This window comes from Drosophila pseudoobscura, unplaced genomic scaffold (assembly GCF_009870125.1).
Source record: "Drosophila pseudoobscura strain MV-25-SWS-2005 unplaced genomic scaffold, UCI_Dpse_MV25 Unplacedtig00000851, whole genome shotgun sequence".
NCBI classification, from domain to species: Eukaryota; Metazoa; Arthropoda; class Insecta; order Diptera; family Drosophilidae; genus Drosophila; species Drosophila pseudoobscura.
This window is the reverse complement of record NW_022881730.1, coordinates 51,202-56,583: the sequence shown is the minus strand read 5'-3', so window position 1 is coordinate 56,583 and position 5,382 is coordinate 51,202. Positions and strand designations below refer to the sequence as shown.

Genomic DNA, 5,382 nt, shown 5'->3' with positions numbered 1-5,382 from the left:
AGCGATATCTAGCTGTTCTGTTTCATCGACCTCATCGCCTTCCTTGTCTGTCTGTACCACAATTTCATGCACCTGTCGTCGTATAGGATTACGCTTCGGCTCAGCGCTGCCCATAGGCTTAGCCACTGATTGCAAAAACCGTTCGCGAGTACGCACTATGTTGCGCAATTGTGCTACTGACAGAATGGGAATGTATAAAATTTCATGTTGGATATCGGCCAAGAGATTCGACTTTAGCACTTCCAACAGCGACATTTCGGACATGGGGTTGACTAGTTTGTCGGACAAGGTTACAATGGCTTCGTAAAATGTATCAAATAGTTCGTGCGGCTTCTGCTTTCATTGCACTATTGCCGTACGAATTTCCAGATCGGTACGCCCATCTCTAAATCGAGTTTTTAAGGCTGTACTTACCTGCGGCCAGGTCACGGATGGTACGCTTTTATGGTAACGCCAAAACCACTCGCTCGCACTGGCTTCAAATAAATAAATGGCGTTTCTGGCCACTAGATCGAGATTACCCTCTAAGGTCTGCTTGGTTAGCGCTTCTATCCGATATATGAAATCTTCCACCGACATGGACGAATTTCCGGAAAACCGCACCTTCCATCCTGCGATTATTTGTCCAATCCTATCTGGTCGTAGTCCCGCTATCTGTTGGGATCCCCATGGGGTTACCGAGACATTAGACTCATTAGCCTGATTTATCGGGGCACCTACGGACTCTCGAGTTGGTATTTGGAACAACTGTTCGAAGGTTTGATTTTCTCCACTAGGCTGTGAAGATCCAGCAGCTTGGTCATTCGGCGGCTGTACCGTTGGACTTGCCAAACGTTGGAATCCTATTTCCATAGTCTGAGTCATTTGAGTCATGGCTTGAGACAACAACCCGATTTGACCCATAGCGTCCGTCAACGCCTGTGCCATTTGAGCCAAGCCTGGGCTGGCTTCATTCGCTGGCTCGATACTCTGAACTGGCATGATTGGTACACCGACTTCAGTTGGACCAACGGAAGGTAAATTTTCAGTATTCGCAGCTGGACCTGCTGTCACACGCTGTGATCTGGTTCTCATTCGAAGCTGAGAAGACTCTACGTTCGAGGCGGACGCCTGCGCTACGGCTAATTCCTCAGCTAAGCTAGGAGCAGATGATTGTAGGGGCTTGTTGCACGCCGGGCACACGGTCTTTTCACCTCTTCTCGTATTGAAACACACTAAATGAAATACGTGGTTACAACTTGTTCTTAAAAGCTGTGTCCGATATTCTACCTGTCTTACGCAAATACAACAGATAATATCGGAATAGTCGTTTTGATCAATCACGTCAAAACTCCAATCCAATGACATCCTATCCTAATTTTACTAATATATGATTTTCTTTTCTACTCTCGATTATTAACTTTTAACGATCGATATATCTACTCTGTATCCACAAAATTCGGAAACCATGCTACATTCGTCTAATAGGAGTGTGTCCCCCACTGACTCTGGTGATATTATTAACAATCAACAATCAGTACAATGAGTCATCGGATGAACTGGGACCGTTCGGTAGTTCTACACCACTGACGGATATCCGAGCAATCCGAAACCCTGACAAACCGATGGCCCTCTACTTATACTGTAGGTCGTCCAGAACCACAATACAGTAGAGCCATTCCACCTACGTCTGTCAAACAAAAAAAACGGAACAACAATAGAAAAACTGAAGAAGAAGACAAGGTTATGCTGACCCAGGAAATATACCATCTCCGATTCTATTGCCTTCGTTCGCGGGCAGGCCGTAGCTCTAAGCCACTGACTAACCTGATCCAGGCCAAAACGGCAGACAATGATCAGCAACGGTATGGACAAGTTCATCCCCCAAACAACACGCTCCCATCTTGGTGGGTAGGCAGTAGAGCTAATCCACTTTGAAACCTAAATCCGACCGAAACATTAGAACGCGCTATTTAGCGGAGTGGCCTATCCGGCCAGATACTACAGGTTCGTTACTATGCCTAGTAATTTGATTAACCTCGAGCGCGGGGCTTTAAAGTCTTTTAGAAACTGCTACGCTACTCGAAGTCAATCACCCAGACAATGCACGACCATGTATATCTGTTGGGAATTGATGGATGAAGGAATAAGTCTTGTGCCACTGCATTGAGATGCAGCTCGCATTGGTGTTGATGACTTTATAAAACTTTCTTGGTCGGGGCAAGCCGAAGTCGGGCCCCACGTTGGGCGCCAAATTTACAAATTCTTTAAGAAACCCTGCCATAAAATCGTGACAGACTTTTCGAACCAATTGCCATTTAAAATTTGTCTTTACCTGTAGCATACAACGTACAGGGTCGAGGAGCTGATGATAAGTAAACGGGAGTAGGAAGTACGCGCTGGCTTCGGCTTTTGTCTCTGGTCGGCGGGGTGTGGGCATGGAGGAAATTTTACTACCCATTTATAGCTCTGGCAAATGGTCGAGATAAGAATTTATAAAAAAAATCGCGTACGAGTAGGAAAGGATACTAGGAAACGGGATACAGGGGGGGTCAAAGGGACAGATCAGCATGTACACGTGAACGAAGAAGATCACCGGTCAGATCTTTGTCGGCTGCGGTATCGCCCATTGGCGAGAACGCCCACCCTACCATGATCCTTCAGGGCCACCTATTAATCGTCAGGATCCCTCCAACAAAGACTGCGGTGGGTCACATCTCCGTTTTTCGAGGTTGCATGGTTCCGATATAATCTATTTAGCCACGGTTCATTTCCAAAACTACTTTATTTAAACAATCCATAATTCTTCATTTAAACTCCTATCAAACCTAACGCTAATAGGATCTAGTCCCTAATATAAGCCTGCTATTCGGTATCGTCTTACATTTATAGGGTATTACTAGTATTAAGAGTATCATAGGGGCGAGGTAGCGTATAAGGTTCTTAAATCTATAAAAATGATTAGTAGTAGGTATAGATAAAGGCAAGAAATAGGTACGTGTTCATCATATGGACAAGAAAACGTCATATGTCATTACGGTAACTTGGTCAGTGCCAAAACCAGACAAAAATCGGGTAGATGGAAAGTCGTTTAAAGGCATGAGTACTACGTGTGTAAAACCGTGATCATGGTTGAAGACCAACGAATAGTTACCGCACATTCATTCTTTTCAGATGGCTTACTTGTTTTTTTTTTCTCTTATAATCACTTACGAGACGATTAATAACTTTGACTCCCACGCAGAAAGATCTTTCGTTGTGTGTTGGATGAGGTGATTTGATGGGTGGATGAGTATGATGATGTGTGTGATTGTGATGAGTATCTGCATAGATGATGAGATGAATGCGTGGCAACCAAAATCAAAAACTGTAAAAATAATTGGTATTAATACACTACTCATTTGTTCAAGTTCGACTTAGCCCATGGACAGGAATTCCCTTTTGGTTTATACCGTATTTACTTGGCTTTTGCACATTTTTGCCGTATCAAAAGAACATTGTTAAACCGAAAGCGGCTAAAAATAAACAGGGTTTCGCATATCGGGTCTAATTTCGAAAGAAAGATAGAGAATATAACTAAATCCGATGCGGGTTCGATGCTTCCCGGCTGGAGACCGAGTTCCTACTCGAAGTCTGAAGGTGGCACACGATTGTACCGGGCGCAGTTAACATCAGCTGCTTCCGATGCCAGGGGTCAATGACCGCGGTCCATCTGCGGCGTGCGGTTAGGTACCCTCGCACACTGGATTGCTCGTGGGGGGGACTGGTTTATTTGAAGAGTCACTCAGCTCATCCCCATGGGTCGAACGTGTCCAGGCGAAGATTGCAGAGCACACCGATCGGGTTTACTTGAGGAGCAAGTCCATGCCCTCGGCTACCGAACGGTGGTACGGGCACGTGGCCAAGAGGTCTCCGGGAATAACCAATCCGTATCTTCTAGACCAGCGTTTCAATACGTAGATACTAGTGGTGCTAATCCTACACGGAAAGAACAGAACATTTTTCAACGGGTCGCTGCAGCTGGGTGGATAATTACCTCAACAGAATTGCACCACTGTTTCGAAAAATGTTGATACACTGGGGGCGCTCGTTTCCAAATGGTCGAACGGCTGCCCCAGTATTGGCGATATATAACTGGCGCGTCCACTCAAATTCAATGATCACTTTGAGCCGCACTTGGCACTTGCACTAGGCTTTGACTTTGGGCTTGACCTTGTTTAGAGAACTGGGTCAGCTCAAGCAGACTTCTTTTTTTCACTGCCGGTCACTCTGACGGCCACGAGGTAAAAAAGACAGAGGCTGGGACTACTAGGTACAGCAACCCACGTTTTTTCCACACCTTCTATGGTCTTTTTCTGTTATACAGAATCCAGCCACAGCAATATTTAATGAAATATAGTGCAAAGCAGAAAAATTGCATATCTTAGTGTTGCCACTTGGTCGCAAAACAGCTGATACTCTATGTATGGTTAAAGCTCACAAGCTCTGCAACTCGAATTTTTTTCCTGCCTAGTTTTAGGCTGTAGTTTTGGGAGTTAGCCGTTCATAATTCAAATACACGGCACGACAAGCGTCGAATATTACACATGTATACTGAACCACCGCACCTATATAGCATCCACGCTCCAGGAAATGTGGCAGGATCGCACATCTTGGGCATAAGCACCAATATGGCAATATAGCCCCAAAAAAGTGGAACCTCCGCAACTATATGGCACCTGCACTTATATAGAACCCTATCCTATCCAGCACTGGCATGTATACTGAACCACCGCACCTATATAGCACCCACGCTCCAGGAAATGTGGCAGGAACGCACATCTTGGGCATAGGCACCAATATGGCAATATAGCCCTAAAAAAGTGGAACCTCCGAAATTATATGACACCTGCACTTAAATAGAAACCTTCCCTATACAGCACTTCCATGTATATTGAATCACCGCAACGATCTGGAACCCACGCTCTAGGAAATGTGGCAGGATCGCATATTTTGGGCATAAGCACCAATATGGCAATATAGCCCCAAAAAAGTGGAACCTCCGCAACTATATGGCACCTGCACTTATATAGAACCCTTCCCTATCCAGCACTGGCATGTATACTGAACCACCGCACCTATATAGCATCCACGCTCCAGGAAATGTGGCAGGATCGCATATTTTGGGCATAAGCACCAATATGGCAATATACCCCAAAAAAAGTGGAAGCTCCGCAACTATATGGCACCTGCACTTATATAGAACCCTTTCCTATCCAGCACTGGCATGTATACTGAACCACCGCACCTATATAGCATCCACGCTCCAGGAAATGTGGCAGGATCGCACATCTTGGGCATAAGCACCAATATGGCAATATAGCCCCAAAAAAGTGGAACCTCCGCAACTATATGGCACCTGCA

At 45.3% G+C, this 5,382-nt stretch overlaps 1 long non-coding RNA gene across 1 annotated transcript; it reads right to left on the bottom strand.

Annotated features, from left to right (window-relative positions):
- Positions 1–3,355: 3,355 nt before the first annotated feature.
- LOC117185551 (uncharacterized) lies at positions 3,356–4,410 on the bottom strand. Its single transcript, XR_004471063.1, has 2 exons — positions 4,016–4,410; positions 3,356–3,957 (listed from the first exon to the last, which is right to left on the bottom strand). It is a non-coding gene; the product is annotated as an uncharacterized lncRNA (long non-coding RNA).
- Positions 4,411–5,382: the final 972 nt, after the last annotated feature.